The sequence below is a fragment of the Patella vulgata genome, chromosome 2, assembly GCF_932274485.2.
Source record: "Patella vulgata chromosome 2, xgPatVulg1.2, whole genome shotgun sequence".
NCBI classification, from domain to species: domain Eukaryota; kingdom Metazoa; phylum Mollusca; class Gastropoda; family Patellidae; genus Patella; species Patella vulgata.
In genome coordinates, this window is record NC_065880.2 from 83,276,260 (window position 1) to 83,294,681 (window position 18,422).

An 18,422-nucleotide genomic window follows, 5' to 3' on the forward strand; every position below is an offset into this window, starting at 1 on the left:
TACGGCTTATTCGAATATCAAGTTAGTATAAATAACAAGGAGAAACTATACATATGAAATATATGAGATACGGCTTATTCGAATATCAAGTTAGTATAAATAACAAGGAGAAACTATACATATGAAATATATGAGATACGGCTTATTCGAATATCAAGTTAGTATAAATAACAAGGAGAAACTATACATATGAAATATATGAGATGCGGCTTATTCGAATATCAAGTTAGTATAAATAACAAGGAGAAACTATACATATGAAATATATGAGATACGGCTTATTCGAATATCAAGTTAGTATAAATAACAAGGAGAAACTATATATATGAAATATATGAGATACGGCTTATTCGAATATCAAGTTAGTATAAATAACAAGGAGGAACTATACGTATGACAGACTGTATGGCGTATGCCCGTCTTCATTTTCCCAGTCGAAGCAGAACCAGTTCATTTTTCCAATGCGTTCCACTATCAGATTTTACAGGTAATATTTTCAAAATGGTTATTAAAATCTAACCATTTGCTGTAAGTGATTTTTTTCTAACAAATTTCTCCAACTACTTTGCAATTGAAGAGCCCCGCGGAAGAACGATCTAAGTCACTTTTTCAACGAACCCCAGCTAATGGCGCCATCTGGTAGCAAATTGTATAAGCTTTCTGTGGAACAATCAATTTCAGGTAAAAACGATCGGATTCACATCGAACCAAGGCTCTTCTGAAATGGCCTCCCGGACAAATACGTCCATCGTACCCTTTATTTGACCTTAATTTGGCTAAGCAGTTGAAGTCAGTTGTTGTACTGGTAATTATGATTCGTATTAAACATCATTTTGAAGTTGTAATTAAACCCACTCGTTTTTCTGTTCGCATCAAGCATTCTCGTCCAAAAGTCCGTTTTGCCTTTTATGCGAAAAGACAAAAATGTGACATAGATCGTTCTTCCGCTGGACTCTTCAATGGAATAAACTTTTCACTTAGTCAATTTTGTTTCCGTAGAGTGGATGATTAACCATCGCAGAAACACTTGCCAGTTAGAATCCTCTATCATTATTGAAACTACTTTTTTGGAGCACAAAATGTTTATAAATCCGTGTCAGTAATGGGTTCAGGAAAGCCGTGATAATGAAATGTATGGTTTGAATAAGCTTCCTATATTCTTTTTAAAATGTGAGTTTCATCTCTGCTTGGCCACACGGAAATGTCAGATGTTTTAGTAGTATCAAGATGTACATTCATATATTCACAAATGAATTAAACAAAACAGACTTTTCAATATCAGCTGAAAAGATTTATAACAAGGAAAATATTACATAAAGGAAATAAGCTATACCCGTCTTTAGAATCTCAATCTGATTAAAACACAGATCCTATTTCGTTTCTTTTTTTATAGTTCAAAATTTCGTTTTAATTGTCTTTACTACTCTCGGATCTGGAAGAATTGTTATCATTGATGTATTCTGGATGGCGTGAGGGTTTAGATAATGAAACGGTATGTTACAGCGAGCTTTTGGCGTGTGGCGCACGGAACTGTGGGTAATCCACTAGAAACACCAATGCTGATTGGTTAATCAAATGTCTGACGACCTCTGACGCGACCTATCGCTACAACCGGTCAGATCTTCATGTTGTGTAGGCCATCGAAAGTATAAAAAAAAACGAAACAAAATATAGATCTTTATTTTATTCAGATTGTCATTATCTCGGTTGACGCAGACACGCAGATGGTTTTCTTGTCTGGTTTCTCCTTGTATGTGACAAGGAGTAGGGTCGCCTGTCAAACCTCGTGGGTTTTCTCCGGGTTCTCCGGTTTCCTCCAACTGCTAAAGACCCCTACGCGCAAGCGAATTATTGAAATTAAATTGAACCACATGTTAGTTAGAAATGACCTAGTTTGTGTCGAGTGGAAGTTTAACCCATCTCTCTCTCTCTCTCTCTCTCTCTCTCTCTCTCTCTCCTTGTAGTGGTACAGGACCCGTTGTCAGTTGGAATTCATGAACAGTACGCGGAAAAGCTGCTCGACATTATGTATATCCCTCTTTCTTATCTCGATTTTGGCGCAATATAGGCCCGGTTGGAGCTGACGTGCCATAAAACCATATTTCATTTCATTTCTTATCTCGATTGGCGCAGACACGCGGAGTAGGTATAAACAATACAAAAGGAATAAACAATACAAAAGGAATAAACAATACAAAAGGAATAAACAATACAAAAGTTCTCAATATGGTGTATTCCCACGAAGGCGCAGTTACAGAACGTGACCAAAATTGATCCTTCCCACGAAGGCGCAGATATCTACTTGTCGGCTTTCGTTTGAAGAGAGGCATGTTGCTATTAGGACCCAATTAACGGTGTTAAAGATTTTATGAATTTATGTTCACTCTGAACCAACAACACTCTGGAAGGATAGCATGCAAGAATCAAGAAGCTAGTTGGAAAATCCCATCCGAATGTTTTTGAAATGATCACATTTCTACAACAAGAACAAAATATTAACCACCAAGGAAGAGATATAAATATGCTCAAATCCAAACCCAGCTCCAGGAATTAAAAGGAAGACATGAGGAAGAGGAATTGACTTTACTCGAGTATTTAGACAGGGTGTCTTTTTTGGCGAAATTAAATTAATTGTTGTTATAGTGTAGTTATGTTTTCATTTCTTATGCCAAAAATGATGCTATAATTTTGGTTAATTAGTTACTTTGGGGATTATGAATGTTTAAATTCTTATCATAACAATCTATAACACCATTGTTACGATTTTAATCCCTAAGAGCTGGATTCCCACGAAGTCGTCGAAAACGACCTCGTTTAATCCGTTACGGTCAATAACTGTGCCTTCGTGAGAATAAACCCTCAATATCAGCTGATTCCGGACGATATCAACCATAAAGGAAACATACAAACATTCTTACCAAATATGGGTACATGCTCTTGGGCCTTCGGGCAATGGTCGTACGGTCATTTAAATTTTAAAATTATTACAAATTGCAGAGACATATAGTATGATTATGTTAAACATGAACACAATTGGATCTACAGGCAATAAAAATGTTATGGCGCATGGTGATCAAATCTGTAACAAGCTGCGACAGTAATAAACAATGTAGATCAATGAAGCTATATTTTCGAATCTCAATATTCCAATTGTCTAAAGTATATCTATCTATCTATATAGATGAAATTAAAGATGTAGGGGGTGGGTGTGTGTGGGTGTGTGTGCGTGCGTGTGTGTGTGTATGTTCGTCCATCACGCCTCCTCGCCACGATCCACCTCCCACATTAGGCCGTGTAATTTGGGCCACGGGCGAATTTGGCCCCCGGACGAAGCTGGGTATCCAGCTAGTACACAATATAACTAGGGAGCCACGGTGGCTCACTGAGTAAGACGTTGGCTCACTAACCCTGGAGTCTCGGGTTCGCTCCCGGCGTTGGCCGTTTCTACCTTGATAGTGTTGCACATAGGCGTACGAGCTGGGGGTGCTGGCCGCCTCCCCCCCCCGCATTTTGGGCACCAAATTCTGGGAAAATTTGGGCACACAATTGTACTTTGTAAAAGTTGTATAAAAAAAATATTGTGTTCTTGAATGTGTCCAATTTAACAACGAATTTGTTATTATTATGTAACATACTAAGAACCTAACTACATTTTTTGGGCACCAACCACCACCGCCCCGCCCCCAGTCAAAAATTTCCCCGTACGCCTATGGTGTTGCAGGACAGTGTCTAAAAACCGACGTCCAATATACACATTGGTGTTGACGATACGTTACATCCAATTCCGGTTTCGTTTGTTGAAGACATAAAGTGTTCGCCGTTGTGGCACCCTCGCAAAACTTAGGCTATCAACATACATATATTAAAACGTATTAAATAGCCCTGGCCCCGAGTTCACAAAGCATTCTCAGACTTAAGTTTAGAATTTACTCAAAATTGTTCGTCTTGTTTTTAACTAAAATATAGCCCTTTCTGTATCAAATACAACAAGAAACTGTATGTGCAAAGTTTTGTGTTTCTGGATCAACGATATTTCTCATAAACAGTGATTAAAAGTTGATTAAAAGTTGATTAAATTCGTAACTTAAACATACATTATGCAAGTGCTTAATCTGCCTATTTGCAGGTCTTTAGTTCTGAAATGTTATATAAACTATTAAATATACATAATGCAAGAGGCAAATATGTCTATTGCAGGTCTTTCTTTAGGCCTGAAATGTTATCTAAATTATTAATTAGACATTAATTAACCTATCCAGACCATAATCAACACTAGATGGCATGGGTAGCCTGCGATCTTTAGTGGATTATGAGCCGATTTACTGCATAACTTTCCTTCACGATTTAACGATTAAATGGATAATAGATACTATGCTGTTTATCGTACTGACTTTAGTAATGATGATCGAGGATAGGCGGAAATTTCAATCGCTTAGTTCTCTGTTCATAGTGGATCAATTTGAATGAAATTTTCAGCAAATTGCCTTTACATTAAAGTAGCTAAGTCTGTAACTCAATATCATCAAAAATCTTCGACATTGAAAACACAAATTATTTGTCAATTCAAATCAACATTGTTCTTGTGATTTTACAGGGAAAATATGGGTTTCTGATATCCAATATTCAAGACAAAATAAACATTTTACCATTGGTACACGAATCGTGTACCATAATGCCTTTCAGCGCCATTTGGAACAAGGGACTCAAAAAACGCGGCTAGACATATTTCACAAGTCATGTCAAATGGTGACGCTATATTCTTATCTGGAGACTATGCGTAATACATATCATCGGTGTAGACTGGAATAACCAGACGCTAAAGATTGCCATTCTATTGACACTTCTGGCGTATTTCACCGAACATAACTGATTAGAAATTACAGTAAAAACAGAAACGGTTGAATTTAAATCAGTTCATATACATTTACATTATATTATTATATGCGTTGAGACCCATTTGTGTCAATTTCTAGGTCCCAAATATTAGCGATTTAGCTCCTTTAACAAAACAAGACCATAATCAACTCTCCGTGGCATTTAAAAATTTAATTTAAAAATGGAAAAGCGAGGCTAAGTCTCGAATATACCTGTGCCCTGGTTACCATACTGCACACATCTTGTCAAAACTACAAACAGTGATAACTATTGGCTCAGAATGAAGTAATTTGAATGAAATTTTCAATATTTTCATTTTACATTATCTATTTTTGAGCTATTATAGCAAGAATTGTCAGCTCTGTATCTAAATTTTACATAATGTATCTTTAAGTCTGAGAATGCTTTGCGAACTCGGAGCTTGGTTTTGTCCTGATTTGAGAGAGAGAGAGAGAGAGAGAGAGAGAGAGAGAGAGATGGGGTTAAACGTCCACTCGACACAAACTAGGTCATTTCGGAACTAACACATGGTTCAATTTTATTTACATAAATCGCTTGCGCGTAGGGGTCTTTTGCAGTGGGAGGAAACCGGAGGACCCAGAGAAAACCCACGAGGTTGGACAGGCGACCCTACTCCTTGCCACGTACAACCGGGGATTTGTCCTGATTTGACGAGGATACCTGGTGTCAGTGCCGTATAACCGAGATCTCTAGGAATTTAGACGTAATGACCCGTTGCTAATCTCACTTGTAATTTGAAGTTCAGTACAAAACAATTCCGAGGCATTACAGTTTATAATTGTTCGATCAAGGTTAATAATAAAAAATTTAAAAAAAATAAAGTCGGATTTAAGAAGTCAATTGTTCGATCAAAGTTATAAAGTTTATAATATTAAACAAAATGAAAGTAGGATTTAAGAAGTCAATTGTTCGATCAAGGTTATAAAGTTTATTAATACATGTATGTTAAAAAAATGAAAGTATGATTTAAGAAGTCAATTGTTCGATCACGGCTATAAAGTTTATTAATATTAAACAAAATGAAAGTAGGGTTTAAGACGTCAATTTAAAAACACGCCTTAGCGTATTATAGTTGAGCATCAGGTATATATGTAATCGTATACTTGTTGTCATGACAACATAATTAATGCGGTGTACAAAGCAAATTGAAATATTCAATAGCTATCTTATTACGTATTTTAAACATAATTTACATGTACTTTTGTCCTCTATGTACAAACACTTCAATTCAAGTTCTAATACCTAACTTCATTCTACGCAAAGAGAACTTTTTCCGCCATATTCAAAATTTAGTATATTATTTTGTAACTCGGTTCTGTTCCATTTCACATCTGTCATACCCATAAAGGCTAAATAAACCTTTCCCATTTTTGTAAAGGGAAGCAGAACACATACCTCTCAAATTTCTATAAGTATACTTAGTGTTTCGAAACAGAGAGAGAGAAATCGGGTTTAATGTCCACTCGACACAAACTAAGTCATTTCAGGACAAACATACACTGTAAAACTTTTTCCGTAAAATTTACGGACAAATGGCTGGCAGCTAGGTTGCCAACCAATGTACGTAAAAATTACGACACACCGTAAATATATTTTTACGAACATGTCGTAAAAATTACGTCCAAAGATTGGCAACCTAGCTGCCAGCCATTTGTTCGTAAATTTTACGGAAAATGTTTTACAGCTGTAAAAAACTTATGGTATGATAAGCATCAAAAAGACATTTACTTAAGATTTAAAACAGAATTTAATTATTCAAAACAATATAAGATACAATTAATTCCTCAAAAATGCTTTTACATGATAGTTTAAGATATAATAAAAGACCTGAAAATACTGGAAATTGGAGATTACTGTCAGTAAGTAAAGCTAACAACTGCCTTAAAAAAAAAAAAACTATCAACCACAAATTCATATTTTTAACACATTTGATCAAGAGCAGATTTGATATTACAATATGGAGAATGTTTAGAGATCTAACATATTCTTTGGCTGTCAAGCAGTTTGGTAGTATATTTCAACAAAAACAAAGCTCCTTTCATAATTCTTCATTAATAATAATGAACATTTGTACATGGAATAGTGACGACTTTAAAAAAAAAAAAGAGAATTTGTTGCCCTATTAACAAGGGAAATAACTCTCCAAAATATTTATCAAGTTCTCACAAGACAAGCAAACAAAAATTCCCAGCAATTAAAAAATGTATGTGAAAATTTCCATGGATGTATCAAATAATGGGTAGCAACAAAATATAAATTTAACAATAATGAAATTATCCATTCAAATTCTTGTACATGTAACATTTACATTATAATATTCAAATGAATTTTTTTTATAGTAGAACAACAACATTCTGAATCTATTCTACAAATATATAATCAGTGTGTTACAATAGAATTATCCTCAAATCTTTTTCTAAAATCTTAACCACGGTGTTGTAATATTTACCTCAAATCTATTATTTAAAACATCAACAACATGAAAGTAAATTATAACAGTAAAACATGATCTAATGAAATCATTCAATTTTTTGGAATTAATGAATTTGCATTCTAAATGTTTAAATGAACAATTTAAAATCTAACAATTATTGAACCCCAAAAGTATCATGACTTTAAAACAAGAACAGCATCAATGCAGAATTCCTATTATTCCACCTTAAATGTACAGCTTGTTTCAATGATTAGCTTAATCTCTGTTTGAAAATGTATATCATTAAATTTTGCACAATAACTCTGCCTAAGAATGTACATTCCTTAGTGAGAATGGCATAAATTGATTCAGTCTCGTAGATAAAAATTTAGATGGAACTCGACTACTGACAAAGTTAATGAACCAGTCCCAAAATGAAATGTGTAGATGAGAGTTACACAATTTTAATGTTTATGCAACACGGCCGCATATTTAGAGACAAAATGAACTGAGGATAATTTTACAAATGTACCAAATTGTTGATGGACAAATTAAATGACCAAAAGATTTTTCCATTAAAGTAAACGGACATCTTATCAAAAGTACAATAAGAAGATCAAGTTTAATTAAGAAGATTCATTAAAAAGATTTCTTGCAGTGCGTTTAAAGTCTCATTTACAAAGTATCACTCATAAAAGGGTTGTGGCTCGGTCCCTTATCACCTATTTTATACACACTATGTGCTGGTGTATAAAAACTAACCATAAACTCAATAGGCCTATCCCTAAAGTTTGCATGCATGAACATTATTGCATCATAGGTTGCAACGATACATATCACAGTATTTCTTCTTGGACGTGTTTCCAGCTCCCTAGCCACTGCTTTTCCATCTGACGTTTTTGATTCAAAATGTTCCTATATCCGTGATTTGTGGTTCGCCGGAGGGGAATGTACTTTCAGCGGGACACATGTTTCATTGCCGAAAGCCATCTTTTCTCCTTCTTGTCACATGAACTACAGGGGAGTATTCTGCATCGCATGAAAATGGACAGTTAAAATATCTGTACCACATTAACCAAACCGTGGTCCAGAATTTAAAGCACCTTGAACCAAAATGTGGCATCTATACCGTCGTATACCTTCTCACAGTACCGGTATATTGTTGCTATTGTTGTAACTGTACTTCATCCATTTAAAGTTTGACAGTTTAGTGATTAGTTATATCACTTTTTGGCACACTCGAGTCTTCCTCTTTTTCATGATTTCTGTGCGTTATCTGGGTTAATTTCAAAAATGCACCTGCAAAACAAATATTCTCAATCAGGTTGTTTCTTATGACATCCATTTCAAAAGAACACATTTTAATTAAGGAAAAGGGAGCTAAATGTGCGAGAAAATGAAGTTTCATGTCCACAAACAGGAGACTAAAGAGAGAGAGAGAGAAATGGGGTTTAACGTCCACTCGACACAAACTAGGTCATTTCAGGACTAACATATGGTTTTAATTTTATTTCAATAATACGCTTGCGCGTAGGGGTCTTTAGCAGTGGGAGGAAACCGGAGGACCAGGAGAAAAACCCACGAGGTTGGACAGGCGACCCTACTCCTTGCCACGTACAACCGGGGATTCGAAACCACGCCAGTTGACTCAATGACAGACTTTATGGTACAGCGCGCACGTGCTAACCATTCAGCCATCCAACCCCCCAGGAGACTAAACATATCACAAATACTATCAGTGTATACTGGAATAACCAGGCTGCCATTCAATTTGGACATATTTCGCCGAGCATAACTGATTACAAATTACACTAAAAACAGAAACGACTGAATGTAAATCAGTTTATAGACATTCATAATAGATTATTATCGTTGCGACCCATTGTGTTCATTTCTCGGGGCCAAAGAATACAGATTTAGCTCCTTTAAGTTAGGTTGAACTTTTCTGATCATGATTCATATTGGTAGTAGCTGTAACTAACGTAACACCAATTGCTTTCCGGGTTAAAACCCATGCTTTCTTCTATCGTTACCGCATCTTGGGTTTCTGATCAGATTTTTGGACTAACCAGTGGCGACTCTGCACCTATGACAGGTAAATCTAAAAGCAGACTAAAATAGGATTCACCTGTTGCTAATAAGACCTACCCCAAGGTTCAAGCTGGGAGAGAGAAATGGGATTTAACATCCACACACAACACGAACTAGGTCATTTTTGGACTAATAAACAGAATTTTATTTCAATAATCGCTTTAACCGTAGGTCTTTTATAAACAGTGGGAGGAAAACGAACGACCCAGAAAAAATGAACACGGTTAGTCAGGCAATCTTACTCCTTTCAACGCCACTTGACTCAAAGACATAGGCTTCATTCTGACCTAACTAAGGCCCATGTTAGACCATGGATTTTATATAAGCTCCATGGTTAGACCATTCGTCCAACCACCCCTCAAATTTCAAGGTCCAAGCAGAGGGCAGGAAGTGTTGGTTTTCATTAACAATGCGCTCAACTCCCAAAATTATTATCTTCAGTAAGTTCAATCTTATAATTTTTCTTTACCGGTAGGGCCTACCTTTGAAAAAAATTTACTAACCCAGAGAAAGGCTGGGTAGCCCACTCTATAGATGACAGGAATGGCACTCAAGGATGCAATAAGCTGTGCCTAAAAAAATTAGTAAAATAAAAAATTAAAGATCATTATCCAGACAATGCATTGACAATTCAATAAATTCTTAATAATGGTTTTCAGTGGTAGGCCTAGCCTACAGACCTGAGACTATGAACTTAATGAAGCCCAGAAATGTTAGCCCTTCATAGTTCATATATTTTTTTCTATATCAATGTTATTATTATGTCATCCGAGTAGCCTCAACTAGAACTGAAGCCTCCAAAAACAATGCGAAAAAATATTAGGCCTAGCACTAACACCAGAGTGTATTTTTACTCTGTGCTAACACTAACACTGTGACAGTGTATGTGAGTATCATGTATTATGTATGTCCATTTGTCTAGAAGTAGAAGAGTCTATTCCTACTATTTCATAAATCAGTTACCGTACATTTTTACGAATGCTAAGAATCAATCTATGTCAAACAAAGATGTGTCCCTACTGTATACTTACCTAAAACTGCAATGTTTGGTATTGACTGTAGTGTTCAACTATTGTGCTCGATGTTGAGGGATTCCTCTTTGCCGCTAACTAACGGTCTTCGCAGTAATGGCGCCCAGGAAGACCGATGACGTCACTTTAATTTAAACACCCGTATGTCATATTTACGGACGAAATTCTGTATTTCTTAAATATTAACAGACTCGTGTCTGTTATCAGGATAACAGACCTGCGCTGTAGGCGTTTTACAGAAACAAGTCTGTAAAAATTACAGAAAAGGCTTACAGTGTATGGTTGAGTTTTATTTCAATAATACCTCTTAAATTTATATAAGTATACTTAGTGTTTCGACACAGAGAGAAATCGGGTTTAATGTCCACTCGACACAAACTAGGACATTTCAGAACTAACATATGGTTGAGTTTTATTTCAATAATACCTCTTAAATTTGTATAAGTATACTTAGTGGTTCGACTAAAATCGGCAACGGGATTCGTGTCTGTTCCCAATCGGAGCTAATTGTAGGAAGACAGCGTAAGTTTAGTATGGCGTAGTTTGTTTTTTTTTTCTATTACAAAATATTGACTTATTTTAATTCTATTTCTAATACGTATCATTGAACAAAAAATATATTGACTTTGATTGATCTTAAACGAGCAGTTTAATCAAAGACATTTTAAAAGGGGGTTGATATATAAATAAACACTTTATATAATTGAATAGAAAATGAAACAAATACTCTACGGCTGTCCCGTATACCCCCATATATACCAATATAAGACAATTAATTCTTTTGTTTGATTTTATTTATCTAAAGACTAAATGGCTTTTAGCACTTGTATTTACCTATCTCAGGTTGCCTCCCATAATTTAATACTTAAACCCTGCTATGGTACCGTATATTTTTAATGTCATTAATATAAATAACTAATGGTTATTTCATGTACGTGCATAACGGTCTTTTGTGCAATTTTTGAATGATCATGGCTGTTCGTGTGATTCATGAACGGGGATGGGGAGTGGCATATATTTTATAATAATGTTAGACTATACATTTAGGGATTTACATGAACACGATTATCCATGATTTGGATTTTGTTGGCAGATTTGGATCAAACATTCCTGGATAATGGGGTTTCTTCCTTTGTCGGTGTTGCAGGCCTCACAAGGAAAATCGTCTAATTGTTGTGATAGAACGAAAACCCCGAGGTCAAACACTGTACACTATGGCGTACACTTAAAAGACCCCTAGACAGTAAAAATTTGATGAAGAGTAGGCGGAAACTTTGTTGTCACGGCAGCATGTTCCTCAACCCGATTGGCGCGGAAAATTAGGACGCTCAACTCAATTTTATTCTCATTTCCTATAGCCATTCCGGTTGGACGAAAATCGCAGGTCTGGTGTACACGTTGGCGTGCACGTAAAAGAACCTTTGAAAGTTGGAATTTAAAATAAAAGTCCGCCAAAACACAGAATACACTGAAAAAAACTTGTGTTAAAAGAACACAAACTTGTGTTGTTTTCAACACAAGTAAGGTGTCTCTATTTAACAACACAAACGTGTGCAAAACTTGTGTTAAATGTTGAAACAACACAAAACTTGTGTTAAAATTTATCAAACAACACAAACTTGTGTTGAAACTTGTGTGAAAATCTACACACTGTACAACACTGTACACTATGGCGTACACTTAAAAGACCCCTAGACAGTAAAAATTTGATGAAGAGTAGGCGGAAACTTTGTTGTCACGGCAGCATGTTCCTCAACCCGATTGGCGCGGAAAATTAGGACACTCAACTCAATTTTATTCTCATTTCCTATAGCCATTCCGGTTGGACGAAAATCGCAGGTCTGGTGTACACGTTGGCGTGCACGTAAAAGAACCTTTGAAAGTTGGAATTTAAAATAAAAGTCCGCCAAAACACATAATACACTGAAAAAAAACTTGTGTTGAAAGAACACAAACTTGTGTTGTTTTCAACACAAGTAAGGTGTCTCTATTTAACAACACAAACTTGTGTTGAAACAACACAAAACTTGTGTTGAAACAACACAAAACTTGTGTTAAATGTTGAAACAACACAAAACTTGTGTTAAAATTTATCAAACAACACAAAACTTGTGTTAAAATTTATCAAACAACACAAACTTGTGTTGAAACTTGTGTGAAAATCTACACAATACTTGTGTTGAAATTTTTGAAACTTGTGTTGAAATTTTTGAAACTTGTGTTGAAATTTTTGAAACTTGTGTTGAAATTTTTGAAACTTGTGTTGAAATTTTTGAAACTTGTGTTGAAATTTTTGAAACTTGTGTTGAAATTTTTGAAACTTGTGTTGAAATTTTTGAAACTTGTGTTGAAATTTTTGAAACTTGTGTTGAACTTGTGTTGAAATTTCTGAAACTTGTGTGGTTTCATACAAACTTGTGTATAACCATCCACAAAAACTTGTGTTGTGTTTTTCCCCAATTTATATACAGTATAGCAACCTTTTTATGCAGGACCCATCTCTTTGCTCTGTTAGACCTGTAAAGTTTGATAAAAGAAGGAAACAAAATTTGTTTTTGTTTTTGTAAGATTATTATTTATTCATAAAATCATAGGAAAAAGTAAATTAATACATCAAAACTAAATAGATATTTGAAATGTTAACAGAAAAACAGAGAATTCTAATACTAATTATATTGTGTTATATATAATGACCCCCCCCACACACACACACACACACACACACACACACACACACACCCCACTTTACCCATCACAAAATATAACATAGCTATTTAAATTGTTCTTAACCCCACACACTTTACCTATCACAAAATATAAAATATGTAATTGTCAGGCGACGATGATTGGTGTTAAATAGTGATGATGACCATGATGATGACCATGATGATGACCATGAAGATGATTTATTTATATATTTATTTATATACTAGAAGAATGCCCGGCTTCGCTCGGGGGTCATAACTCCGAAACCGGAAGTGGTAGACTAACGCCACCTGGCCTATGTTACTCCCCGGTCCGAGCTACCCCTATACCCCAAATTTCAGACTCGGAAATGACAACGTGAATGATGAATCAGTCGAACGACAGAGTGAATGACAGGAGTTTTCCAGTCGAATAATAAAGATAATGGCAACTCTGGTCATAGCATATCTGTTTATAATATATTTCATATAAATGTTTATACACGTATAAACGTGTAATGTTGAATATATAAATTTGGAAATTTTTTGATCTCTTGAACTGTATTATTTAAAATACACGATTAACGTATTAAATTGTAAATAATGAATCAAACCAAGACATGTATTAAATGTTTTAAATGTTTTATTGAATTGGAATAGAAACTGAAAACAGATTAACACCCTGTGTGAGATATTTCATTCAAATATTGTGAAAGGGTTGGTAATAAAATTAAAATTGTCATTGTGTCATTTTAATAACATTGAATCGTCCTATTCTGTTACGTAGTCGTCTCAACATATTGTTGTCATGGGTTACTTCTGCTAAACAACTCAATAGAAACGAGTAAAGTATTATAAACGAAATTATGTCTAAAGAGGTCTTCATGACATGTATTGACTGTAAGACACAAAGCGTACAGGATCTAAGTGTGATGTTAAAGGTCAACACGCAAATATTGAAATTGGGTATGTTCGTGGATTGACTTATAGAATGCTGTTAATATTTCCATTTAAATAAATACAAAAAGCAATTCGAAAAATAAACTATAAGTAAAGGAACCATCTCAGTGAATAAAGCTATTAATATGCCGTTAACCCGTTAAACTGTTTATATTTCTTTAACTTTTGGCATACCTAAATTCGGGCTATTATTTATGGTAGAAAGATATAATAAAATGACCTAAAGCTTTAAAACATATTTTTAAATATGTTGAGGCACCCTAAATTGAATTTGAAGCACCAGGGATAAATAAATAAAAATAGCTATAATGCATGATTTTATTGTAACTAGTGAACTGATAAATATTGTACAATTTATCTAAAGAGTACATTTATGAAAACGTGGTACTTTTCTGATATCTAGTTAAATTAACACTTACCCAGATCTTGGCATAAGCATGACTTAAAATGATCACGGCTAAAACACTTCCGTGCGAATCAAGAATTCTTTATGTAAGAATAGAGCTTTATAAGACCGTAAATGCACCACACATTATGTCTCCATAAGATGGTAGCTATAATCTTTCAATCCAATCCCCTAATTAAGTATACCCCCACCCAATCATAAAAAAATAATAACATAGCAAAACGGTGTTTAATTCTGATCATCTAAATTATCAAATGATATTCGCCGAAGTAGTAACTGAGATGGGCGTGTTTTAAGATATACATAATGTATCTTACTATTTTTCGCTTATATAATTTGATTTTCAAATACAAACCATTAATACTTATCTTAGCATTAAAACAATCAACCATTTGTGGTTGTATTGAAATCTGTAAAAGACGCAATCTTTTTGAATATATTTTTAAAAAATAATAAATGGAAAAAAACATATTATTAACGCTTTTTCAACAAGCAATTGTTATACTCTTAGTGATTTGTAGAGCGTCAAATCACAATGTTATTGTACTGTTTTAAATTGTAGATTTTATTCATTCATGTAAAACATTTATTACAATTTTATAATAAAATGTATAAAACACTGAGTTCGAGATTCAAATCACAAATCCATCCAAGCTAGGATACTGCAAATCCGAATATTTTTGTTTATAAAATATTTACTTTCCATTCAATAAATATTCCAGTCATCTAGTTTTGGATTTGGGGAAATTCATTCTCCTTTTCCCATATATACAGATTGCCGTATTATTTAATAATCAAACCAAACAGCATGTAATCAAAGAACGCTTGTATCCGCCATATGTAATATTGGCACGTGACATTGTTATGTTTTGTTTCGCTCGGGAAGCGTTTATTATACATAATAGAACTCCAGTGTAGTAAGCCATAACTATGAACAATATCATGTCCCAAATAAATAATCTAATTTGTAGATCTGCAATTGGTCACATGATGGTCCGAACATTATTTGTATGGCTCTATTTGTTGACAGCAAATACCGCTAATAATTGTCTTGGATAAAATACCTCGTTTAGTAAACGAGGCAATTTTACCCAGCCTCGTTCTGAACAAAATACCTCGTTCCAAAATCAGGGCAATTTAAAAAAAAACACGTTTTGGAACTCCAGAGAAACGAGGTATTTTTTTTACCTCGTTACAACGAGGCAAAATCGGGGCAAAAATTTTGACACGTTTTTGCCTCGTTTGGACAGAAATGCCGAACGAGGCATTCTGAGGTTTATAGTGATACACCACTACGGGTTCTTCGTCGCAGAAGACACTAACGTCGGCATCGTCTGAGATGGAGGACTCCATAACCGGAACTGGCACATCGTATCGGGTTTCGGCTGTAAACGATTCTTCTACTTCCATAGGTTCAGTTGTTGGGACCTCCATAACTTCTTCTTGTTGTTCGTCCATATCTTCCGTCTGCTTATTAGATTTAAGGTTGTTTTTTTAAACATAAATTAGATTACAATTCAACTATCACAAAAGTGTAAAAAGATTTTTTTCTAGTCTGTGCCCGCGTTTATGTCTACTCTTGGCAAAATCGTTATAATATAAAAAAATCATGAAACAAGAATCAAAATGGCCGCCAATCGGGTCTCCAACGCCAATCCAACCTCCCAAGATATAATTTCAAAACAGATTCTTACCTGCTGGTTCAAGTCGAACCGTTTCTGCTTTAATCATAATGTGATTCTGTAATGTAAGTATTTGAACAACATCGTAGCGCCGAACAACTAATGTTAATTAAGCATGATTTCAGAAAAATTGAACAGATTTGATAATAACATGCCGAAATTTTTTTCCTGACCGCGCCATATTATAAACATGAACTTCCGGTTTAAATTGTTGGAGTTTTTTTTAAGGAAACGAAATACTAATATTATACAGAGAAACAATATCGATGCTAAATTACATACATGGTATTATTTTTTTTATATAAATATTCACAAACCTGCGGTCTTGTATTCTATGTGACCATTAGCTTACATTTGTCAAACATATCACTGCTCCAAAATCATTTCAGCACGTTGTTAAATGTTAAATTAATTGTGTGAAATCACTTCATTTAATGTCCGCTTCCACCGAGATGATATCGCAGACAAAATGTAGCCTATAGTACGTTGATTTTATCAACCAATCACATTCAATAACAGTTTTACTTATTTTCTTGTCAACGCATTTGGAGTCAATTGTTAAAATCACACCGGGCATGAGCGCTAAACAGGCCTTTGATCTACCAGGTTATTGGGCCCAACTTTATTTTAACTACAGACATCTTAACACCAATTAGCATTCAAGTCTGTCTGGCTATATTGTCTGAGTAAAAAATACCTTTCTCTTACTTGTGGACCCCCGGATTAAGACTTTGTATGGAGTTCAAATTTAAAAAAAAAAATATCTGTTGACGGTACACATTACTTGTGTTAATTATGTGGAAAAAACACAAGATTTGTGTTAATGCATTAAAAAGAACACAAGTTTGTGTTAATGCAATGCAAAACAACACATAACTTGTGTAGAATAAATTTCACACAAGTACTTGTGTTGAGATCCAACACAAGTTTTTTTCAGTGTATGGCGTATCCTCGTCTTCTTGAGCCAGGAGCCGAGTCAGTGTATTCTAATATTCCCTATAGCCATTCGGGTGGGATGAAAACCGCAAGTCTGGTGTACACGTTGGCCTGCACGTAAAAGAACCTTTGAAAGTTGGAACACCATCTATAGCACAACACATGGTTTATGTTCGTCTTCTTGAGTCAGGAGCCGAGTCGGTGTAGAAACTAGGACGCTAAATCTCATTTCGTTAGCCAGGTTGATGCAGAGAATGAGGACGTTGAGACCCATTTTGTTTTATTCTCCGTTATCTGGTCAGGGAGTTGGGTGGCCGAATGGGTAGCACGTGTGCACTGTATCATAAGGTCTGTCATCGAGTCAGCTGGCGTGCTTTCAATTCCCCGGTTGTACGTGACAAGAAGTAGGATCGCCTGTCCAACTTCGTGGGTTTTCTTCTTGTTCTCCGGATTTCTCCCACTTCTACGCGCAAGCGAATTATTGAAATAAAATAGAACCATGTTAGTCCCGAAACGACCTAGTTTGTGTCGAGTGGACGTTAAACCTCTCTCTCTCTCTCTCTGTGTTATCTGGTCAACTTCAGTGTGTACAGTAAGTGACAGGTATTTACAGTATTAACTCAACAGTCATTTGTTCGAGATTTTTCTACCGGGTAACGTTGGAATTAGTGTTGATAAGGAAGAGATGGCTGATGTTTTAAAATCAATCGATCAGGATTAGAGAGATTATCGATTAGACGATTAGTTTGAAGTATTGAGTAGAATACCAAAATGTCTACTTTACTCCTGTATTAATTTGAAGGGGACGATCGAAAAGCCTTTTTTTGTATTATTAATGTTTAAAGTCCGCTTCCACTGATGGTGATATCGCAGACAATTTGTATTATTTTGTTATGCTTAGCTCACGCGCAGGAGTCTTTTCTGTGGGAGGAAACTGGAGTACTCAGAGTAAACCCACGAGGTTGAGAAGGCGCCCTTATCTCCAAGCCACATACGCTCACATCGGCAATCTAAACCACGACCGGAAGACAGATGTGACCGGTCAGCTAGGGCAACCCCAACAACGAGAAGACTTAAATAGTAAATGTAGGAGGACCGCACCACACACAATTAAACCTATAAGACAAATCCGGGGACAAACCATGCATATTCTAAACAGACATTGCAAGCAATAAACAACACATCGAATCAAGGGAAGTAAATTCAGTAGCCTTACTTTGGGAATTAGAGCGTAACCATGCTGATAAAGTATATAGTTCCACGCCACCACCACGGCGAACATACTTCTACGTCCCTTTTCTTTGATACTAATATGCCCCCTTT

The 18,422-nt window shown here is 35.3% G+C and overlaps 2 long non-coding RNA genes across 2 annotated transcripts in view; one reads left to right on the top strand and one right to left on the bottom strand.

The window, feature by feature from the left end:
• Window positions 1–472: 472 nt before the first annotated feature.
• LOC126809895 (uncharacterized) overlaps window positions 473–18,422 on the top strand; it is a 35,928-nt gene continuing 17,978 nt past the window's right edge. The window contains exon 1 of the long non-coding RNA XR_007674975.1: window positions 473–487. This is a non-coding gene — a long non-coding RNA (uncharacterized LOC126809895). The remainder of the gene's footprint in view (window positions 488–18,422) is intronic.
• On the bottom strand, window positions 6,620–10,676 carry LOC126809897 (uncharacterized). The gene is made up of 3 exons (XR_007674977.2): window positions 10,432–10,676; window positions 9,904–9,972; window positions 6,620–8,608 (listed from the first exon to the last, which is right to left on the bottom strand). It is a non-coding gene; the product is annotated as an uncharacterized LOC126809897 (long non-coding RNA).